At 42.5% G+C, this 24,071-nt stretch overlaps 1 protein-coding gene across 5 annotated transcripts in view; it reads right to left on the bottom strand.

The window, feature by feature from the left end:
- The window catches only part of sema3aa (sema domain, immunoglobulin domain (Ig), short basic domain, secreted, (semaphorin) 3Aa), a 116,740-nt gene that overhangs the window by 73,592 nt on the left and 19,077 nt on the right, over positions 1–24,071 (bottom strand). The window contains exons 2-3 of one of the 5 annotated variants that reach the window (XM_037121152.1): positions 6,211–6,273; positions 219–331 (exon numbers count right to left, since the gene is read on the bottom strand). The exons of 2 other annotated variants lie outside the window; for them this stretch is intronic. The gene's annotated coding sequence lies outside the window, so the exon portion shown is untranslated. Of the gene's footprint in view, positions 1–218; positions 332–6,210; positions 6,274–13,560; positions 13,695–24,071 lie in introns of those variants that run through there. 2 more of the 5 variants (XM_037121153.1, XM_037121157.1) reach the window with 2 other exon arrangements.

The raw sequence follows: 24,071 nt of genomic DNA, 5'->3' as shown, positions 1-24,071 counted from the left end.
GGTATGTGCTCATTTCCATTGTCTGGATCATCTTTCTCTTTTGGACAAGCAGGAAAAAAAATGGAGTCTGATGAGGTGGCCATGTAAAGTTTCTCACTGGGAGAAGACGGGAAGACGGAAGGTGAGACAGGAAAAGGTGGCATGAAAGGAAAGTAAGACGGAGAGAGAGTGTGAGACAAAAAGAGATGGACAGAGAGAGATTTCGGGCCTCATGGTACCTGATCAAACAACTTGACAGTGTGTCAACACACATCTGGAGCAGATATACCGCCTGCCTCCCATTATGAAACCAACTCCTCCCTCCTCTTCATTCCCTTCTGGCACAGTGATCCTATTAAAACAGGAAAACACATTTGATATCAGTGCCGTCATACTTCATTTCCATAAATACTGATAAAGAAAAACACTGACCAAGAGGACAGAAGTATACATATAACTATGTTAATCACATAAGAGTTTAACTTCTCCAAAGACTCCTTGCAGTCTGTGAGCACTTGGCACAGATCCCCCGTCCTTTCATTCCCTCGTTTGCTCTTGGCAGCCTCCCCTTGTTTTTACGAACTGGCCCTTTAATCCTATCCGACCACAATTGATGCAAACAACACGGGGCATTGGAGTACACAGCAGGCAATTGCACAAACACAAACATGTCCTAACATTTACAGCAACGATTGAAGTGGAGGCCTGAAACCTTGGAGAGTCAGAATGAGCCCATTTCCCAAGGGCAGGCAGGGATGCATATGTGCAGGCCTGAGCAGTGACCATGTGTGATTCAAGGCATGTTCGGGGCATTATTCTTGGCGTGTGGACACGTCGCATCTGATATTACTTCCGTACTGTAATAATAAACCGCTTCATATCTTCGGAAAAATGAGGGATAGAGTGTTCTGGACGGCTCAGCCCTTCCTGAAATTACATCCCAGATGCTGAGGGGCATCTCTCCTGCCTGATATGTACAGAAATGAGGGCCAGTAATGAATGTCCTCCCTCACTCCTCCATGTACAAAAAGGTTTGACACAAGGCTGAATTTAAAGGAGAAGAAATAAATGAATCAGATGAGTCATCAGAGAGAACTCACACCGTGGATATTTGCAGAATGAGCTGCACACATGGTATGAAGACAACATGTATACAAACACACACAAACAATCCGCCCTGAAAGCCCCTGTGACATAACCGTGTGTGTGTGATCATTAAATGACTGTGGCAGGTTGTTTTTGCCCAGGCTGCCCTCTCCGCATCTGTTCCCCATAGTGCCTCATTAGTGGCATTCCTCTGGGAGATGATGGGCAGGTCAGGAAGAGGGTCCCAGACCTCCGCTGTCTGTGAATCTGACAGAGCTGATAACGCAGAGGCCTGGACAGAACCGGGGAGAAGAAAGGAGGAGGGGGAGCAGGGTTTCTGATCCAGGAACCCTTGACCTCGTCGGGCCATGATCTGATGAGAAGAGGAGGCTGAGGAGGCATGTGGAGAAGGCATCCCAGCATGCAACCTAAGCTCTTTGTTGCATCCTATCAAAGGTTTGCTGTTGTATCCTCGAGCCTATGAGCATTAATATGAGCAACAGATGTAAGATCTACAGATGATAAGATGTGGTAGCTGAACTATTAAAGTGTCAAATCAAACAATAAAAAACATTTTGTCTTCTTATTTGATTTGGTTATTTTATCTTATTATCACTTTTATTGCCCATTAATATTCACATCATATTGATATTATTCTTATGTCGACAAATCATGGTTATAATAAATAATACATCCTCAAAGCTTGTAGAAAGGTGCAGAAAAAAAGTACTTTTTTCCCCTAAAAACATTGTGAATTAAACTTTTAAAATGTCTGTCGGGTCCAAAATTAATTTTTTTTTTGTTTATTTCGGTGTACGAAATCTGACAGCTGGTTCCAGCTTCCAACAAGGTTTGTGAGCCAACATGTTGGAATCCCATGGTATCTGTGTTTCGTCCAGTAGTTCCAGGTTTGTGGGGGAAAACAATGTATAAAAAGGCTGAGTTCTACAATACATGGCCAGCATAAGAGCTAGCAACATTAACATTAACTTGCATTAGCAGCTTTAACGTAGCTGTAAGTTAACATTTGATCCAGTGTGTATTGTTCTGTTCTACGTTTCATTATTGTCTTTCAGGACATTTGCATCTATAGACGGTTGACTGAAGTAAAATAACATCAGGTGTCTTGTAAAGTTAGTACTTTGACATGTTTTCTGTAATAATGTTTTTCTGTACAGGGTTCCCTCTTCTTACAGCCTTCCGGGGAAATTGTAAGCGCATAAACTTTTTTGAACACTGTAGACATATAAACGTCCATGTCATCCTATCGCTTGTCATTTTATTGTTTCATTATTTTGGAATTGTTTCACCTGCTATCATCATTACCTGGGTCATATGAATGCTTCCTTTCTTCAGGTCATACCATGTTGTTTGTAGTTGTTTGGAATAAAGTTTTTTTCTTTTTTTAATATATATTTACTTCCTTGTTTTGGTACTTTTTCTAATTTGAAGTGCCTGGATTGCCTGTGCTATTTGAAGTTTGGCTTAATAAGGTGTTGGGCCACCACATGCTGCCAGAATTAACTTCAATGTGCCTTGGTGTTGACTGCACAAGTCTCTGGAACTCCATCAGAGGGATGTTAGATTTCCCCTCATCTGTTGTTTGAATGATAGTGGTGGGATGTAGTGATAGTGATATAATATCACATGTTGTTGGTTTACTATTTCTAAGAATGGTATTTATCCATTTTTGCACATTATGCCTCAGTATTTGAGCCATTGGCCCAGTGCACATTTTCTTGAGCCTGACGAAGCATTGAGTGAAACCCGTTGTCCATGTCGGTGTTGATAAAAGCTCTTTGATTATATTTTTACAGATTGAGAGGGTGGTCTGTAGATTACCACACAGATACTTTTGGCTTCCTGTCTGTCTGCTGCTTGCCCAACTCAACTGAGGTGAAAGGAATGTTGCTCAAAGCAGAGACCTTTTTAAAAAAAATATATATTTACATTTATGATTTGAATCACAACTTGTCTTTCCAGTGGAAATATACTTGCTATTTGAGAAAATCCACAGACCACCCTGTCAACAATTTTCATTGGAAGAACTTTAAATCCTGACAAAATGCTGATTACCTCCATTCCATTGGGTTGTGGCACAAATATCAGCGAGGAATATCTCAAAATTTCAGCAGATGAAACAAAAACTACATGGGTAATTTGGGTGAACCGACCGTATCACCTCCATCATCTCTCATGCTGATCCCTCTGCCAACTCTCTGCTCCCCTATTTCCTTCTCACTCACCGTTTATTTCACCAAATCCTTCCTGTCGGGTACTTTTTCTCTCACTGACTCGTTCCATTCGCAGGGCTCACGATTCCTTTGCTCGCATTCGCGTAATCAGTGTGAGGAACAGATAAATATCAGTAAACAGTGAGTGACATCTCGCAGCTGGTTTTGATTTTTCTGCTGTCTTAGCGGGTCAGTCAGCGTCTTACACCGGATCAAAAAACCTGAATATGATACCTTACAAATCCCAGTAGACCACTGGGGTTTGACCACCGATGTCCCAGAATTATACACTTGCATGAGTGCACCGATATACACACAAACACACACATTCATGGCCAACACCTCTGTGACACTAATGGGGTGCATATGTCTTGGTAGACTCCCACAAACTAAAGTGCTTGAAGAACAATCACAGATCAAAACTGTATTCTTTATATTCTTTCATTGCTCAGTACTCAGTGTTACAGGACATGACAGGTGTCAGCATATATTCTTTTCCATATTAGAGGGATTTTCACCTTAACTCAATACCTCTATCTGAAGTGAACGGCAGATACATTCTTTAACTCTCCGGTCCAAGGGGTGAGGGGAAGTTCACAGCCCATCAATGTAAATGAAGCGCTTTCACAAGCAATCTAACTCAGCTACTGAGTGAGCAATGGGCTCCTGTGAGAACTTGGCAACAATATCAGTTTGATCTATTGGGAGCACAAAATAACCAGTTAATCATATAATTCCAAATAAATCTGAGTGAGAATCAAGCTTTGTGTAATAACATATCTGTTTTACAAGAAGGCTAGGACACGAAATAAGCTACAGATGTGAATGCAAACCGATCAGGATAGCCTCTCGAGCTCCACTCTCTTGTCTGAATATGATAACTAAAAACCAAGTTGGGGATGGCCATAATGCCAAGCTTCCACAAACCAACCAGTGATTGTATGGAAGCATTATTATGATCCGTTTTACAGTAAAACAGACAACAAGGCAGGGTATTCTTTGGGATATGGCAACCTTGTGACTGACAAGTTTCAACCAAAATGTGTTCTTGGGTTTTCTGTCAGATCCAATCAGGATATCCTCTTCAGCTCCCGTCCAAGTATCATTAAAAACCAAGATGACTACAGCCACAATGCCAAACTTGACTCGACAAACCAGCGGGTGATGTCATGGTGGATTTGCATTCGGTTTTGGAAAGATGTGAGCAGAGCAAAATTAAAACAGTAAGACCTTTACTGGGTGAGGCTTTTATATTATGTGTTGGTTAATTGAAATGCATGTCCCTCTCATCTGTTTTTATGCGTGAAATATGTGACATTACAAGCAGACTAATAGCACTACATTCTCTCTAAACTTATATAGGTCTATTTTCATTCATACCTCATACCAAGTTCAGTTTGTTACTGACACAAACTGGTGCAAAATATAAAATTTAATGAGAAACTGTAAACTATACGACAAATTGCCACTAACCTCATGGTGAATGGAATGTTTCAGATTCTTAATGGTGAACACATTTCCCATTTTTGTGGCCCCACTTCTCTTCCAACTATTGATAAAATATGAAGCTAACAGCCTAATAGTTCGTGGTTAGGCTTATATTGCAGACGAGTGCCAAACCTTTGCTGAGGATCTTACACTGCCTTTATTGTAGTTAAGCCACGGTCCAGAACGCTGCATAGAAAAACTAGTCAAATATACATTTGGTTGCCATATTCTGCTTGTCACATGCATGGTCTGTTTCCCCATTGCATCACTCACAGAAAAGAGTAGTTAACTATTGGCAGGTACTCCAAAATCTGGTTGGATTTAATGAAATGTGACTGCTCATTTTAAACAGGCCTCCAATGTGAAACTGTGCTCCCTCCACCTAATCCCACAAGGCTACGATATATCCATATAAATATGTCACATTTGTCTAAATCCACAGATTTGACAGGCCACAGTACAAGCAATCGTTTAGGGTTGACAGACACCATGGTCCACTGAAATATAAATAAATAAAGAAAATAAAACAGCAGTTCCATTTTACTATTTCATCCTCCTTCCATTTTGGTTATACTAAAATCTCACTGCTTTCCCTCAGGCTGAAGAGTTTCAGTAGGATTTTTCAGCGTCAGCTTAACAGGGAATTACATCCAGATGTGGCCTGAGTCTCGCTCACGGTCAGTCCGGGCTGGAGACGCAGCTTTGGTGAAAGAGCTAAAGGGGACAAGGTGCAACCACGTGGTTTTAGGCACACTCCAAGATTCACTGAATAAACATGACCCTGCTGTGATCCTCGCTAGCCGCTGTCGTCCTCAGGGGGCTCCTGCAGGTCCATTAAACCTGTTCAGATACCTCAGGGCTAACCTGCCCTATTTCAAACTCAATCAGGGTCCCACAGGAGATCGGCTCTATTGCTGTACGCCTTTAACACAGCAAATACACCACAACACAGGGTCTCAATTGCTACACTGAACCCATATACCTACAGGAAAGAATCTGGCTGCACCGGAGAAAAACAATTCAAGCACAAAATTGAGTTTTGATTCTTTTTCCTAACAATATCCAGCTCACATACAATGGTGGCGTCGGGGTTAGTCCCAGAGGATAACATGCATGGCTTCTAAAAGGTTATTTTTCATCAATGTGTCGCAGAGCCATGTTTAAAATCAGCCTCCCCTCCTCTGTAATGGGTTCCTGTGGCTGCACTTGGCCGTCATGCTCAAGTTGACGGGTTGCATCATGAAAACAGTCGTGTGTGTGTGTGTGTGTTTCGCTGACGTCCTCTCGTTCCGTCATGTGTAAAACAAAGCAGATCTGAAGCATTGACTGCTGATCACAAAAGCCAATAACTGCACTTTCTAATACCACCCATGGTTACACATGGGGGATTTTTGGTGAGTAATGACACATTGTTCAGTCCTACCTCATCTCTCACCCCTGAATCACCCCTTCTGGAGGATGGAGGGTGTGGTCAAGGATGCACCGACTGTTGTATTCAAACAAAGAGCAAAAAAAAAAGGAAAAGCTGAATAAATCAAACCATACTCTTACTCGCATTTTACATCAGGATATGTGGAAGATAACTTCAGAATAAATCGGAGCAGGAAGATTAATTAGTAAGATTAAAAAGTCGTCTCAGTGTTGCTTTCACTCCATAATGTGCTAGAATACAGTATCGTCACCTCAGCAGCTCTTCCTCACATTTTAAGTCTGTAACCTACTTTTGTTTCACAGCTAGCGGTGACTCTGCAGGCATTATCAGCTCCTTTTAACACCAACACTCGCAGCACTGGAATCAGCACTGCAGGCACTTATTTTCACATGCCGAAGAGTAATTACGGAACGCTTGCAACTCATTGGCCTTCTCCCTGTGCCATACTGACTATAATTATCTATTCATGCATCACATTCCCAGGAAAAGTGTATCGATTCCAGCTGTGATGGGGGGGCTCTCCACTGCTCAGAGAAAAAAGAGCCAGCAGAAGAAGTCAAGAAGTTTCTATATTTGATTAACAGATTCATCATTGATCAGTAAACTGAAACAGTTTTTTTATTCTAATACATGTATGATCCTTTTTTTTTTTTTTTTTACAGGTTACAAAACAAGACATTACACAAATACAGAGGTGGCTTTGATGCTTTCACGCGTCTATTTTTGGTAATTCATTTACTTTCATAACTTTTGAGGAGGCCAGAGGAGCAACAGCAGGCACTCTACAAAATTAGTTTTCATTCTGTTTTCTCTGTTTGCTAAATGCTGGTAGTAATATGTGATGATTCATTCTGAATTAATTGAAGGCTGGTTAAAAGTTATTGTTGTGATTGCACAGAAAACATATGGGAAGTGGAACTGACACCACAGACAAGAGGTTTTCTCTTAATCATGTTTTAAGTGATTCAAGTGATTTAATTTCCACAGTATATTACATGTGAAACTAGAATGGCACAGTAGAGTGCATACCTCTGCCAAAGCCCCAAAAAAATCAATCGAGCCCAATCCAATATAAAGTAAAACCTGTTTAAATCCATTAAATGTGGTTTTTTTTGTGGATCTGCATGATCTATTCACCTTTTTTCATCAAGATCTATGCATCATTCACTGAGAGATGTACGGTGTGCTGTAGATAAACAAAAGAAAGATCCTGGGTCTGTCCCTTAATCTGCATCAAAACTTGAGGGGGTCTATTCTGTGCCGAGATCCAGCCTCCATCCAAATTTTGTGGAAACCAACGGACCGACAGACCGCACTCTACAAAAACAATCCTCCTTGGTAATGAGTAATAACATGCATGTTAATCTTCACTTCTTGATCTGAACAACAGACAATTTTATAAATTCTTTTACTGTTTGAAGCTTTGCAGATGTTTATAGGGGACGCAGATGGGGATGACTAGGGGAGACGCAAGAACAAAACTGTTCATCGAACTGTATTATGAAGACGTAATCTTTGGCTTCAGTTTATCTTCAGGTGTTTTTTTATGTTCATGATGTTCTAGGGTTTTCCACCTAAAAGCCCTGACATGCCAGGCCAACGGTCGGCCATTTGACTTGGATGGGCAGACGGCGCCTGTTGGCTTCTCTTCGGCCAATTAAGCATGTAGGATCGGTGGCAGCTCATTGGTGAGAGAAGTCATTCTGATTGGCTGATCAGGTAGGCCAGTGAATGAAAAGAGAAACAGTAAAAGAAAGAGAACGCCCCTCGAGCCTGTCACTGTTGCATCCATGATTTTGCCCATTTAGCACGGTTCCATTTTTCTCCAACTTCCAACTTTTCACCAGTTATCAGCTTGATTCTAAGCGACTTTATTGGTGAGAGTGGTGTCAAAAAATGCTGGTTGGTCATAACAGCGCTTCGTACGTCAACAGAACGCATGAACTGTTCAAGTGCAGCTTTTTGGCAGCTTTTCCTAGCTGCTAGTTGTTCGATGTCAGTTTGGTGTGTTAAGGCCTTAAGGGGTATCATCCAACCAGTGGTGGACTGGCAATCCAATATTTACAATATCTAAAGTTGCAATAGGCTTTTCCAGTTTAAAAATAGTAACAACCTGAGGATACCTTTTCACGTAAGCTGAATTAATCACAATGTCAAAATTGTTTGTGCTTGGAGTTTAAACACAACCTGACAGGAGGAAACTATCTGAAGTTTTTGGCTCTCAGAAGTTAAGTTGCTGCACAGAAAGAAAGTGTTTACTTTTCCCATGGCTCATCACTGACTGTGATTGGTTAATCACACGAGGGGCATGAAATCAACCACTGGACGTCTTTGCTTCCACATTCCAGATTTCGCCAAGCGGAGAAGTTATTCTGGGGCTGCCACAAGATTATTTGGATGCTTTTCAAGGCCTTAAATTGAAAACCACAAGCATTCAGAGTGCTCACCCCAAACCCTTGACTAATCAGGCTTGGAGTACAGTGAGTGGTTTTCTCACAGGTACCAGAGCAGCAGTTAACCCCCAAAGTGGATTTGACTCATTCACAAGTCACCCTTTGCTATAAAATCAAGCCATCTGCCAAGAAGTATTCCAGTCGCTGGCTCTCTGATTTTTCCCATACAGTCCTGAGCTGGAAATGAAGTTTTTCTTTTCTAATTGTGGATGTGTTGCAAGTTTAGACTGACCACTGACTGCTTCACTATGCTGCAAGAGTGTTAAAAGAGAAATGTCTGGCTTTTTTCAAGGGCGGCTCTGCCCACATATAAAAACATCCACAAAAATGTTATGAGGTTATTATGATATCACATCGGTATATCACAATAACAAGAAATAACAGCCAGACAATAAATTAGATCTTTTCATCTCCCTGATATTGCATCTTAAGCTGGTCATAAAAGCTAACGAACAGATACGCTTCTGATGGCAAACAATGAACATGCAATCAGACCTGTGGTGACTTCTTTTATTGTTCTGGTTTAAGTGTTTTAGGGAAAAAATGTTTACTAAGGCCAGAAAAAGCATCAGGCTCACAGATTTTTTTTGTTTCAATACTTGAGACAGGGACCCAGAGTTAACATTCATTATGTCCAAATAGTGTAATGAACTCCGGGTGGTGGAAACATTTAATTAACTCAGCATTGTTGAAAATCTGCACCAGCTAATCAGACATAAATTTCAGACTCTAAAAATGCCTAAGTCTATGTTAATCTAGTCAATTAAACACAAATAAAGCAATTCATAAATCAGATTTCTGCTAAAATAATTCACCTAATCCTTACTCATTTATGATAATATAATTATCCTGCTGGTATAATTGCTGGTTTGTGTGTCCGTTTGCGATTAAAGCTATTACTGAAAACCCCTCCAAATTGCCCCAAAAAAGGTTCAGGGATTAAACTTTTATACACTTCCACACCTTCCTGGTGCTTCCAGCTCCAGTCTGCACCACAAGATGCACAGCTAACTGAGCTAATCAGCTAACAGTAGTTACCGTTTCTTATGAGTGCACCTTTCATATTAAAGAAATACTCCAGGTACACCTTCCACTCATTTATTTTTAAATGTGGAAGTGCTGTCATCCAGAAGTACTACTCCCATCTTACCTCACCAAGCCATATCCATCTACCGTCTACTAGAAGTATAAGAAAGACAAGATGTAGGACAACCACAACTATTACAGACATTTGCATCACATCAAAAATCATTGTTGGCAAATTGCGATGCCACAAGCAACACCTGAAATTTGGTGTTGACATGGTAACACTAGCTAGCTAACTGCATATTCATCTTTCATACTTCTAGCGGCCATTGCAGTCGACTAAGCCAGGTGCCAACAGAATGCACTTACATTATGATCTCTTTCATTCATAACAGCTTGAGTTCTGTATGTTCTTGACATCTAGCTCAAGCTGAGTGCCTACTAACCTTTACAGTTTAAATTAGAGGTGGGAGTTAATGAGTTACAGTGAGAAGTATGTATTTTCTGCTGTCGGGCTTCTCTCAGTAAAAACTATGAAACAAAAAGGCTGCAATTGTTGTTTTAAAAAATCTGATGTGACTCAGGCAGAAAGGTTCATGGATGAGATAATGTATCCAAGTTTTTGTATTATAGTGCCTCAGTGAAAGGCAAGCACATGAAATGCATGGTTACCTTGAATAAAACAAAGGATTTTGCTGTGTTCAAACATCATTGGAAACATTTGGAATAACGTCAGTACAAACTCAACACATATGTAACGTCTGGTCTTTGTTTTTAGAAATTTTAGAGGAAATGTTACATATTTTATCTTTAAGGAGTACACATGTTTTTTAAAAGGGTGAGGAAGTCTACTGACAAAAGCCTGCATAAAAAGATTATGATGAAAACATAAACTGCATCTGCACAAGTGATTGAAGCATGAACTCAGGCTGAGCTCTCAGTTGATTCCGGCTTCTCTGTTTCTGCTATTTGAGCAGGACATTTTCATGGCTTCCAGCCGCTCTGAGCCTGCCGGACAAACTGCGTCTCTTCATGAAGTACTGTATTCTAAATTCACTGGTTATCTCGAAGCATAAAGTACATTATTGTACTCCACTAGCTAACACTGATTCCCTGCCCCATTAGAACAAAACCACTAATTGAGCTACCACAGTCACTCTTGCCAGCTTCCCCCCAAAACTAGCAACGAGCTGAACCCTCAACAGTAATTCTGCCAAACAAGGACGACAGCCAACAAAGTGTAGTTGCTGTCAGAGGTCATTGAAATTATCTGTCTACAAATTACTTTGTGGGCTCATGGTAATGTGAGGCCTCAAGCAGAGGGGGCGGGGAGCGGCAAATTCAAGTCTCATGGATAATGCAGAGTTGGTCCGAGCCCAGGAAAGCATCATCGGAGTTCAGATGATCTCTCTGCGATCCTAACCGCTGACATAGAGGAAAGACGCATCACTGCAAAACACCGGATACACAGCCACAGCTCTCATATCAGATTCCTGACATAGTTTGTGTTATTGAAACAAGGCCAGATGGAAGTGATACAGCTGGTCTTTTGTCATGTTGCGATTTAGGATGGATTTACACAGATTTTTTTGATTTATTTTCAGGCTGTGAACAGCCAGCCAGCACCAACATTAACATTTAATTGCTCTCCTACTGACAGTATTTTGTCCTGGCGGGTTTATCAAACTGACACAGTAAAAAGTTTCTACATGCAAAGCTGTAGGCCTAACAAGTATTAATATAGAAATCTACACTATATGACATGCTCGCTGACATGTCAGCACCTGTGTCATCAAGTCAGCAGGTGTTTGCCCCGTCTGTTCCCTACAAAACAAGACCAGCACTATTCTCCCACCGAACACACTGACCTACAGTGAAAGTTCAACCATCCTCCGTCCTTTAAGGCAGTTAAGGTCGTACAAGTGGGGCACAAGTGGCAAAGTAATCACTATAAAGTAAGAGTTGAGCAGGGGGAGGAGGAAGAGCAGGTTTCTCTTCAGACAAACAGGGTCATTAGCACTTTCTGAGGGAGTCCCAGCGAGGGGTCTCCACTTTGGGAGTTTGATCTCAGTGAGAGTGTCTGAAGCCGTGAAATGTGGGGGCAAACCCAAACCATGGGGAAGGGCACAAATGGTAGAGCGATCACAGGACTGCAAGCGGAGCTCCACTTTAAAAGGGGTCAGATGGCTTTTTCATCTCCGCTAAAGGCGCTCGGCAAAAGTGACGTGATGCACAAAGGACAGGCACTGTGTTGATTGACAGACACTAGAGGACGGGGTCAATGCTATTCTGCATATGTCCATACAGCCTAAACAAAGGGACAACGGAGCAGAAATCGCGAGAGAAAGTAGACATGTCTCAGAGTCTCAGAGAAATTGTGGACATTAAGTGATGGATGCGAAACTGTCTGTTCTAATAGGCAGCAAGGCAATAGCACTGTACTGCTGCTTCAGGAGTCCAGGAGAGAACAGTCCAATGATCAACACAAGGGAGCCAATTAAAAACTAGACTTTGGCAGCAAACTGCATTACACCGACCCTAGTGTGACGCTGGAAACACATCAGAATCCGCGGAGAGGGGCTCTTTATTTTATTTTTATTTTCTGCAAAAAACCTACCCAGCATTTTCAGTCTGCAGGCCATTATCGATCAGTGGTCTCCTGTTAAATCACCGAGCCTCCACTTTAATTATTTCTAACCGACTGGCTGCGGGAGAGTCTGGTTTTCACTCCTTGTTATGGTGAAGAAGGGATGAGTGCTGACATCACTCCCTCCTCTGATAAACTGGAGAGCCAAATGACAAGGTCACTGAGGTGGAGGAGGTGAGGCTGCAGTCTATTCTAAAGATAACACATTTCAGCGAAGGTTTCTTTATGCTGTTGCCTGCTGAGATCAAACACAGAGGCTGCTTTTTTCCACTCCACGATTGAATTTGTCTCAGTCCTCTGAGCTAGGTTGTTTTTCTCTCGCTAATTGGAGAGAAGACTCACAGGCGGATGCAGGATATAGCTGGAACTGAGGAAGGTCACTGATATGAAGTTCCTCTTCCTCTTTCAAATGCTTTGAAATTGCTTCGAAAGAAGAGTGTTTTGTTTAGAAATAAATCCCATGAGACAGCAAGGCGCTATTGAACTTGGAGAAAATCTGCCAGGTGACCATACGTAAGCAGCAAACATGTTGGCAAAAGAGATCTGTTCTAAATCGAGTCGAGTTATTTCTGTATGGGAACTTCGACACTGAAAGAGTAATTATGCTGGAAGCGACTAATTATATGTTGAGCGATCAATCCTCAGCCAATCAAAGCAAACAAACAGCTTTACAACTCCTCTGCTCACAATGTTTTTTACACAGGCAAGGGAGTTCAATCAAATTCAAGCAGTTTCACAGTCAAATTCAACGGATATTTTCACGCATGGAAAATACATCAGAGGTAATCCAGAACACACGGACAGGCCCTCGCAGAAAAAGGTGCTTGTTGTTCCTGTATCCTCCCTCAGAAATAAACCTGAACACCGTGCGAACAAAGTCTAAAAATGACTCCTGAGTGTACCTGGGCCAAATTGTAACGTCTCTACATCCTTGAAGAAACATTAGCAGACTTGGTGACAGAGATAGTGAGTGCAGAGTGTCAAAGATGTTTGAGGTCGTCCATCCGACCCAGCGTCGTAACCGCCAAGGAGGGCGAGGCCATCTGGAAATAGCACTTCCCAACAAGCCTTTGGTGTCTCCTCTCTTTACACTCATATGACCGATGGTTCCACCTGACGGGCGTTCATGGAGTGTTAATATACACTCACTGAAAACAAATAAAAGCTCAGTGAGCTATTGAGCGGGTCACGGGTTTAAGGTCTTGTGGTTTTTACCATAAGGGTGCCACAGTCAGTCATCCTTGTCCTCTCGCAGGGGTGATTCCTGTGGTTCATCAGCAGCCTGTTCATTTATCACCATCCTCTCCCGATGGTATTCCACTGTCATGCTGTAACATCTGCCGAGCATCATGGCAAATATCCTGAAGAATGATAGTATGTCACATGTGTAACTGTAACTCTTCTGTTTGAAGATCAAGATATGAAACACATGCCTGTCATTCAAACCTCAGAAAGGCCGCAGTTGAGCTTAAATGTTGCTTCACCGAACACTTCCTGCAACCAACACAAAAATACCAACAGGGCACTAAAAAAGAGGGTCAAAGCCACTAAACCCAGTGATATGAGAGGAGGAGGTCGAGGGTCAAAAGGTCAAAGGGCCACTGTCAATCGACACATCTGTCAGGAAATATTTTCTGGCTTTACATCTCCATCTGGTGTTTTGAGTTACAAGGGGTCTCCGGTACAGTGGAAATACAAACACAGCGCACATGCAACTCATTGGAATCCGAACAAAGATTTAATCGGCCATCACGCCATCAAAGACGCTCTCAATCACCAGTCGTAAAGATCATACATTTGGAGAGGTTGGTGTTTAGTAAACACAAATGCAAAAATATGTCCTGCAGATCCTTTCAATTGCGGACCACACCGGACTTAAATGTTGGATGAGTATGGACGAAATCAAAAACTGGTCTGCTGCCTTCTGGTAGGTGTGTGTGGTCAAAATGTAAAAACATGGCTTTAAGGTGAGAATTGTAGGTGGCGGGAAACGTCTGACCACGCACTATTTTGGGATCAGTCCAAGACACTTTGCAGACAGAGTCGTCTTTCCGTTTGGGGGGAATGTCAGGCCGCCTGGGAGAATTCCTCTCCCCTAGTTTGGGGAGTGACCCCTTGCCCTCTGCCCCACAAATCTTTAGGTCCACAGGTTCTTTACTGTTGGAGTCCAAAAGGCCGTCCTTAGACGTCATGGCCCATTGGAAGAGATGACAGGGAGGCCCCGGTGTTCTCAGTCACGTTCATGTGTGGGTCTTTAAGAAGTAACCTGTCGCGCTGCCAATGGGACACCTGTTTGCCATGTTGCCCTCTTATGGCCACCAAAATGAATTACAAGTTTATACATTTTAAGTTTAACAAAATAGGGCCAAAACAAACTGCCAAGTGACTAATGTAATAATGTAATGTAAAACCACTGAAATTGCCAACACTTTCACTCTTTCTTCCCATGTTTCTGTCAAATAGATCTACAAACACAAGACAAAGAGTTGTAACTAGCGATTATTTTCATTATAGACACATCCGTCAATTATCTTTCTAATTATTTAATTAACTACATCTCAAATATATCAGAAAACGTCCAGTGTAGGTGAAAAACACAGACTAGCCTCTGCCATCTCTGACATCTTCAAGTTGCTTGTTTTTGTTCTGTGCTGTATTTCCAAATATTAAAACAGACAAAATAACATTAGCTCACTTCAGAGGAGCCAAAACCAATCTTTCAATCGTCGCCTCTGCCCCGGCAAGTTTTCAGGTTGTCTATCTGTATGTCCCATCTAATGATTGCGATATCTCAAGAACACTTTGACAGACTTTCTTCAAATTTGGTACAAACATCCACTTGGACTCCAGGAAGAACTCAATGGATTTTGGTGGTCAAATGTGAAAAGTCACTATGACCTCAAAACACTTTTTTAGTAGTTACTGTCATGGTTTGAGTTTTTGATTATTTCTTTGTGTTTTCCTTTTCAATTCCGTCATCCTTCCCACCTTTATTCCTGTTTAACTGTGATTCATTAGTTAATAAGTCCCTGTATATTCAAGCCTTTTTTAATTTTCAATTACTTGTTTTCAGTTCGTCTGTCCTGTGTGCTTGAATCAGTCCTCGGTCTGCGTTCCTTGTGTGCTTCTTTGGTTTGTACCTTTTTGAATTTATGTAATATTGGGATCTAATAATTCTTGGATTTGCCTTCTTCCTCTGTTTTTGTTTCCTTCTGTTGGCAGCCTTTAGTTGACTTGCTGTCATGCTTTTGATTTCTGGATTTTGAGTTTGGTCTTCAGCTTTGTTATTCAAGCTCACCTTTTGTTTGTTTACCAGCCTGTCTGCATGTATCTTGCATTTGGATTCCTTTGTGTGTTAACCATAACGGTTACTTGACCGTCTATATGATAATTATGACATAGTTTAGAGAAATGTACATCCAAAAGGTAAAATTTCAACACATCACATTGTTCTACAAATAAATGTTCTGGCCTTTATTCAACAACATGGCTTCAGAACAACATACAGCCAGGAGACGGTCACTCTAGTTTTTTCTGTTTGTGTTTTACATGCAAGTGAACTGTGCACCGTCTCAGCTGCTCTACCACATTTTTTGATGATTCAAAGTAATGAGGAGCTCCAATAAATCATGTGAGGAATAATAAGAACAAGAACAAATACCAGCAGAAAAGAACCCAGCTGAAATACATCACACAACCATTCACTGCTGTTCAGAAATGAACTCCGCTTTGCTTTGTTATACATCGCCTCGCCTCTCTATTGTTGACATGTACATTTTTCAACCCTGGATCTTTTGCTTTTTGCTCACACCTCTCACTCTCCCTCTCAATTTACCTCCCGCGATCCCTCCCACTCACGCCCACTCATTCTATCACAGAGTCTCCTCTCTCGCATGTGCCTCACATGCTGCTGCAGTCAAGAGGATGAAATCACTCCATCAGTGAGTGGAGCCTCTACTGTCACTGGCATCAGACAGCTCCAGACAAGGCCGTAATTAAACAACTCAAGCTCTGGTAATTACCCTACAGTGGCCCTAATTACCCCATTCTCAGGGTGATTACAGCCTATAGGGGGAGGGGACGGACTAGAATAGGCCCTCCCTCTATGGGTGAAGAGGGGTGGGAATGATTGTGGTGAAATCGTGAGCCTTTAATCTGGTGTCACTGTGGAAATGAAGGAAATGAGCAGGTACGCTGTGACAAAAGGGGTTGAGGTGACAGTAAAAAAAGATGCTGTGATGCACCCATGGAGGACAGGTAGTGTTAAAATAGACCACACAATCCTTCAGGGAGTAGACAGGGCAGCAGGATGCAGCTGTTTGGACTGTCAGAATAAAGGCTTTGTGCCCTCCACACACAGATTACAACCGCAACAAGAGCCGCGACAAGATAGAAAGCTGTTTGCACTGATGTACCGAACACCTTGAAACTTTGCCAAAAGGTTACAGTCTATCGCGTCCATCATGCGGTGTTCAGGAGTGTATCTTACACAGATCAGCGCATCTCCTCTCTGTCTCAGCATTTTTAGTACAAGAGGGGCTATGCTGCTCTAAGCATATCGCTCTCTTCCCTCTCTCCTTCCCCCCCTGAGGACATGCTGACTGGGGGGAGGGATCGATGCTTCGCTCCAACAGACACTGGTGTGTCGATTCAGCACCTGGCCAGAGGGACAAAGTAGCAGGGAGAGAATAAAGTGACATCTCGGCTAACTCCGTAGAACTTGTGGCCTCCTTTGTGAAGGTGAGTCATTTTAGTGCATACAGGGACCCCTTGGGACCCCCACAAACTGGCCACTGTCCTCTGGTGGAACAATGCAGTAAGGTGAGCCAAAGTGGGATATGTGCTCCATCGCAGAAACAACTGCATCCAACTTTTTAAGTGTGGATGATTAAGCATGAATCTACAATTTATAATAGTAAATAATTGTTCTTTATTGGAAGCTTTTGAATATATATCATACTCATTAGGTTTGCCTACTTGACAGCTACCCACCAACAATCAGACAACACGATTTGCGTGCTTTTATTTGCTATAAGAGTGAGAATAGCGTAAACTGCGGTTAAAGGCGCCTAGTGCAGCTTTCGAAAAGTAGTAGTAGTAGTACATTTTGCACAAAATTCCAATGATCTACAGGTGGTGGTAACGCACCATGAAATGCAGCAATGTGCCAACAACAGCAGGGAAAAAGAAAACAGAACACTGGTAAACAGGGAGGTAAAAAACAGCAGGTTTCGACACTGAAAAATCTGTTTTGCAAATGTGTTACGAGGCAGGAAAGGCATTCAATGAGTTTGTTTGACCTCAAGGACAACCGCCTCCTGCTTTTGCTTTATATTAAAAGCCTTTCACAGGGAAAACCACTGTAATGCCTTTATTAAGAAACAGCAACAGATGAGACCTATCGGGGCTTTCCATACACATGTGCTGGCCCAGTTTGTCTCAGTTGGCGTTGTGGGTGTGTCTATAAATTATGACACAATAATGTCTTGAACGGTGGTCACCGGAGTGGCTGTAAATATTCAAAGAATAGCTACACAAAGCTCCACTAAATCAGTATCAGACGTGTTTCCATTCCTGTAAATTCTTTCACAATTAAGTTCTCAGTTATTTAGTTATTCAAACACTTTTACTTTGAAGTAGCAACATCAGGAAATGTTGAGTTTTCACCAACACTTGGCTTGAAGCTCCTATTTGTAATATCATTGATCTTTAAGTCTCATCTCAAACTCATCGCATATGTTTTTTGGATAGACCAACCAGACCAAAAGACCTAAACCCGGGAAACCAAAATTATCAGTGTCATTACTCTACAAACAATAGCTTTAACTTGATTCCCAAAACAGCGGAAGGTGAATGAAATGGTAAAATAGAGCAGATGTCTAATGCGGTGGAGCACTCTGGAAACGGTCCATCCCAGGCATGGGAAAAGTGGCATGAAAAGACCCCATTAGACAGCTTCTGTGTTAATGGTGCAGACAGAGGAGAGGTGACAAAGCACTGAGATAGAGGATGACATATAACAACGGTCCACGATGCCAGAGGCGGACGTTGCAGTTATTAGTGCCACCTTGATTATTAGGTATTCAGCATGTCGTGCTATGGCCCGCCCTCCGTGAATTACCATTGTTCCAATATCACAGGCTCTGGTGATGCTTAGTTATTATATAGCAAGATGCAGGTCACCCTACCAAACACATTTTATCCCAAAAGCAAACACATGCTAAACACTCTCTACAGGACTTAATAATCAAACTTAACAGGAAAACAAACACCACTATTCTGAACTCCTACTTATTACAATAAACCACTCAATCTGTCAACAACTAATAAGGTGCACAGTACTCTGGGGTTTCATTTCAAACAGACAAATATAAAAACTGCAGAGGAAACTCTGAATTCTCCTTAAACAGCGTTGGAAGGAATGCAGGACCACGCCCAACACCTTGCAGCCATTTGTAGCCATAATGGGGAATTGTTTTGTCAAAGCAACAGACCAACATCATTAGCATGCATTTGGCATTATTTATGCCGTGTGCTGGAGGATCAGACTGGGACATCTGCTATGTGTTGAGTGAATGAGGAGGGCCATTTGAGTGAGCATGCTGAGGACCCTGATTGATGTCACACACAGCGGAAAGTCCCTGCGGTCCCATTAGCAGCTACAGTCTGCATTACTGTCACACCCGTCAGCCGTGATGGAGAACGGCTCCGCTGCTACAACCATCAGTAACCTGCCCTGTCTATGAAACGACACATAGGGACAAATGAATCGAATGCAGCGCTTCCCAAATGAACACTGGTTGAAACCAGAGACACACCGTGCTTTAACGCAGCCCTCGGCTCTTGTGAAATTGCTCCCATTTCCAGCAGCGCGCATTTGGCATTCATCAAAATCGATATCACCTTTCATGCGCGGAGTTGCCTCTGTGGCCGGTTCTCAGTCATAACCATTCACTTGGGATTAATAAAAGAGGAATACTGTTGGATTACTTGAAAATATTTACATGACAACACAATGTGATATTATGTATGTGCAGCAGGTTCGGTGCTTTGTTTTGCTAGAATTGTCCAGATGCAAGATTTCATTACTTCCTTTTTCTCATGGGTGAGTAACGATATTGGCCTTATACACAGGTGCAACGTGGATATGATATGAATCACCTTACAAGTGGTGCTTCAAAGGTCACTCTATGCTACCACAACTGGGAAAAAAAAGTTCTGCAGAGGGAAGATGTGTCAGTGTTGAACATTCCTGATTGGCAATTCCCATAGCTTCTGGCATGTCTGAATTACCCACAAAGCCCTGAGGATCAAGCCATATGTCATACTAGTACTTTTAAACTCAAATCAAATGTCTCTGGCAGTTTAAACAGCTCTGCATTTGACTTCACCAGACAACACAGTAAAACAAAAGGCTTCTTGTACCCAAAGTAGTACGTCTCTTGCTCCCAGAACAATTAGCTTCATACATGACAACAGCACTGTGATGTGTTTAAAAAAAATAATTTACCCTTTCAATATAATTACCCTGATCCCTCCTGCCCCCGAAAGGCTTCCAACTCACAATGGAGCTGTTTGTAGAGGGGCTGTGTCGGGACTGTAAGATGACATAATTGTGATGAATATGTAACTCAACCAAGACAAACAAGCACGGATGTTTAGGATTCCACAATAATTCAATTAAGACATGACATGATGTATCTTTGGTGCCGGCATGTTCCCTTACAGAAGCTCCAGTTATTGAGAATCAACAGACCGGGCTACGTAACACTTGTGTCTTGTCTGCAGCTGAACATCTGCAGGCTATAGTAGATGCACATATAGGCTCTTTGTACGAAGCCCCTTTGTGTTGCGAATGTATATCCATACGCCCCCGTTCCTGTATACACACAAACATATGTGTGTATGTGCACTCCGCATACATGTGTGCATCACATGCAATTACTCCCGATGTGACACAGATGACTTCATGGAATCTGTGGAAAACAGAATTTAATCAGCGAGACTCTGCTTACTTCAGACAGCTCCAAAGACGAAGGAGGAATGTTTTTTATAGAGGGGCTGACGATAATCTTAACTCTGCAGGACTTCACTGGACAAGCACAAAGGGCCACTTAAGTCGTGCCATTCATGCTCATTGCATGCCCTCGCTCTAGTTTTCAGTGTTGGAGATACTGTACAACAAATACACAAAGACTAATCTACAAATTGCAGACTATAAACACATGCAGACACTACAGATGGGTGGTATCCCAGTTTCATTAGTCACAGGTGTCCCATTCAGCCGTGACATGGAATTTGCAACACTGTCTTAAATGTTTCAGCATATTAAAAATTATGTGTTTCACTGTGGCTGTGATAACGTTCACCTAGAGGGCTAAATATGTGCTCACAGAACCGGAGTTACATCCAGTAACATCCAGTTTTCCTTGTGAATCCCGACTTTGGCAACAAAAACACCTGTCATGTGTCTTCATGTGTCAATGTCTTCATCTGCTCCCACCAGTCGAGGAGGTGAAGACCCACTGGAATCGACTTTATTATTGATGGAAATGTCCAGACAACAACTGGGAAGCTCTCACAGGCCTAGTGCGTGCTTACTGTTTTACTTCGGACTGCTTTCCCAACGAAGGCCAGTGACATAAAAAGCCAGATTTAAAACTCAAACACAAACAAAGGATGATCATTACCAGGGTGAAACCTCAATGCTAATTCAAGTCCTCTCTTAGATGCCCCTCTGGTACATAAAACATGATAATTTGCCCTCTAGGGTGCCTTTCCAATGTGTGATCTCTCTTCACTATAAATACCGCATGACTTTCTGTACACCGATGCCCCTGCATACATGTAGTGCCCTTTTATCAGGAGGATTGTGGGGACATGTACCCCATTTTTTCCTCCTATTTCCAGGCAATAAACACATACATTTTGTTTTGTTTGTGTTTTCTCTTACATTGCTTATAGAGTATAAAGAGACAGAATCATGTTTGAGTGTAGTTTACTATAAATCTTTGTAATATTGTGATAAACCTCGAAACTGGAGGTTCAATCCTTGTACACACCATATCTTGAAATGTACGTACACTGGGAATGTATCCTAGATTTAGTGCATCAAAAAAGAATGTACGGTATGAGAGAGAAAGTTTAATCCTCTGTGATGCTCATGCAAACACAACCGTGCAGGTTCCTCACTACTTGCTGAAGACACATAAGTTCAGTCGAAGGGCGCACAGTAAAAGGCGCTAATTCCACTGCGAAGAACATGGCAACTTAAAGCCTTCCTTCAGCACAACTGCAAATCCACTCGACAGCGTGTTCTGACAGCCTCTCTCCCTCTCAGCCTCTGGCGGACAGTGGGGAGAAAGCAGCAGTGGACAGCGGTGTCAGTAATGAGAATGGATAGCAGCTTGGCTACACCGCCTCGGCCCCCATTGATCACGCGGCCGTGAAGAGTGATGGAGCTAGACGCGGCGAGAGAGCCGTGTGCATGTTCTTACTCTTCTCAGATCCATTCTCATTTGGCTCTGTATTGATAACTTCTCCCCTAGATGGCTTCTGTAGCAATGCGTTACGCATGTTATAGTGCAGAATAGAGTAAACATGCTTTAACGGGCATTGAGCGGTATTCATCATTCTGTGGAAGGCGGATATAATTGGAGACATTTATGGATGCATTCATGACTGCTGTGTATGCGTTCAGTTATGATTTCTAACTGAAGGCCGTGTCGATACATGTATTAATGGTTACTCTGGGCAAACAGCCAAGAAATGAATTATTTGATTGAGTTACTTTAACACTCGGCTGGCTCTGAGTTTGTCGCCATCAATCAGAGTGACCACTCGCAGATGCATAGATGGTGACTTCATCTTACACATAGATGTGGCCTCTTTCTCGGACCCACAAACACACTTTAGTCCTCATTCTGTCTCTCAAAAGGTTTCTTTCTGAAGTGGCTGTGTGTGTTAGAAAAGGGTCACATTTGATCCAACACCACTACCCGTACTATTTCCCCTTCTTCTATCCTCCAGTCCATGGCTCATAAATGTCATCCCAGTCCTTCTGACGATTAATCTCTATGAGGCTGGGGCCCAGTGACTCTCCAAAACAAACCAGTCTTGTTGAACTGCTCCCCTGCTGAACAGTAGAAGCTTGGCAGAGCCACAGGAAACAGAGAAGTATGGATCTGGAGGGAGGGAGGAGGGGTGTCTCTGTCCCCCCCCCTTTTTTTTTTATTTAACGGATGCAGGGGAGTGCAGCAGCAGCAACAGTGGGGTCTCCAGTGGGAAAAATATCAGCAGCATTATGGAGTGGGGTTGAGCCTGCCATCACTATCAATGAGAGGAAGAGGCCTGTCAGAGCACACAAAGGGGAAAAAGACACAATCCCAGACAAAGAATAACGGGAGGGATGGATGGAAGGAGAGAGGAGAAGAGAGAGAGAGGGAAACAACACACGAGGAGCTGAGAGAAGGACAAGGGGAGGGATTAAAAAGCATTCAAATTAGAAATGGAGGAGACAGTCGCAGGAGCTACAGAGAGCACTGATGAGAGACTCAGATAAACCACCACAAACACGCCGGCAAATTGAAAGAGATAGAGGAAAGACAGCAAGGAAGACAAAGAGAGAGAGACAAAGAACAAGCGAGAGTGAGCAAAAAAAAAAAAGGCACAGGCCAAAAAGAAATTAATTAATGACTTTATAGAGAGGAGGTACAATAGGGAAAAAATAGACAATAGGAGACTAAATTAGATGAAAGGAAGAAAAACGTCCTGTCACAATGGCGCATCAGAGCCGCATGTGGCACCACTTGATAAGACGCGTCTTTGCCACCTTCCATGCTGGCACCCATGTCCCCCGTCCGCCTCCCCCTCTCCCGTCCCCAACCATCTGTGCCATACAAACACACCAAGCTGTCCGTCAGCGGCTCGAGCTCCCGACAACGCCAGTTTTGTGTGACATCAGCCCGGAGTCCGGCTCCCGATGACAACCAGGGGCCGCAGGGATCTGTGACATCACCAACCCACAAGTGCGAGGTGCCAAACAGTTAGCTCCCACAGAGGAGGACTTGAGTCATGTGAGCTGGGACTCCAACCACAGCAAGCTAATGGTTATTCTGGACGGAACACAGAGAAAGACACACGGAGGGAGAGTTTGCTGAGACTTTTGAGAAGCCGATCAAGTTCCGCTCTCCTCCCCTCTCGCTCCCTCTCCCTCCATCTTTCCATCTGTGAACAGCTGTGGGTATTAGAGTTCGGCTTACACACCACCCAGCGGGGTGGCAGCCGCTGGCCAGGAATGACTGACATCTGACAAAGAGGAGATAGGCGTGGAACACGGGGTGGCAAAGTTCAACACGAGGATGAATGACTAGTAGAAATCCACTCACAAAGAATTAAACCTTGTGTTCGCGGTGTTGCCCATTGACACCTCGAAGGAAATGTGTTCAGTCATCAGCGGAGGATGGAGTGCTGAAAATCTATCCTTGAGCAAAAGAATAATTACTCAAAGAAAACGTGCTCAAGTCAAAGTGAAAATTTATATCAAGAAACCTAATCAAAGTATCCAGTTTATTTGCATTTTAAAATGTTTGATTTTTTAAAATAATTGCAATTATCAAAGTTAGGTTAGCTGATTTAAAAGTCATTATCATAAAATTATACATGAAAAATGAACATGTTAAAATGTTCTTGCAGTGGTTACTAGTGTTTTTCAAGAGGCACACCAA

The sequence above is a fragment of the Acanthopagrus latus genome, chromosome 14 (genome assembly GCF_904848185.1).
Source record: "Acanthopagrus latus isolate v.2019 chromosome 14, fAcaLat1.1, whole genome shotgun sequence".
Lineage (NCBI taxonomy): Eukaryota > Metazoa > Chordata > Actinopteri > Spariformes > Sparidae > Acanthopagrus > Acanthopagrus latus.
The sequence above is the reverse complement of the archived record's forward strand: the minus strand, read 5'-3'. Positions and strand labels throughout refer to the sequence as shown.